Here is a 455-nt window from a genome sequence, read left to right on the forward strand (position 1 = left end):
GAGAGGAGGAAGGGAGGGGAGGGGAGGATAGGAGAAGGAGGGAAGGGGAGGATAGGAGAAGGAAGGGGTGGGAAGGATAGGAGAAGGAGGGAAGCACGCAGCCGGTCTATGTACGGTCTATGTATGAGTAACGTAGCGCCTTCATCTACTAGCTATCTAGGTTGAGAGAGCCAAAAATACCGATAAATAATACACGAATACTCGTACATATATGTATATATATATATATATATATATACGCGTGTGTGAGTGCAGCGTGCGTACGTACGTGCGTGAGTATGTGTGCGTGTGTACGTGCGTGCGTGAGTATGTGTGCGTGCGGGCGGGCGTGAATATGTGTGCGTGTGTACGTGCGTGCGTGAGTATGTGTGCGTGCGGGCGGGCGTGAATATGTGTGCGTGTGTACGTGCGTGCGTGAGTATGTGTGCGTGCGTGCGTGAGTATGTGTGCGTGCG

This window comes from Priapulus caudatus, unplaced genomic scaffold, assembly GCF_000485595.1.
Source record: "Priapulus caudatus unplaced genomic scaffold, Priapulus_caudatus-5.0.1 Scaffold1044, whole genome shotgun sequence".
NCBI classification, from domain to species: Eukaryota; Metazoa; Priapulida; class Priapulimorpha; order Priapulimorphida; family Priapulidae; genus Priapulus; species Priapulus caudatus.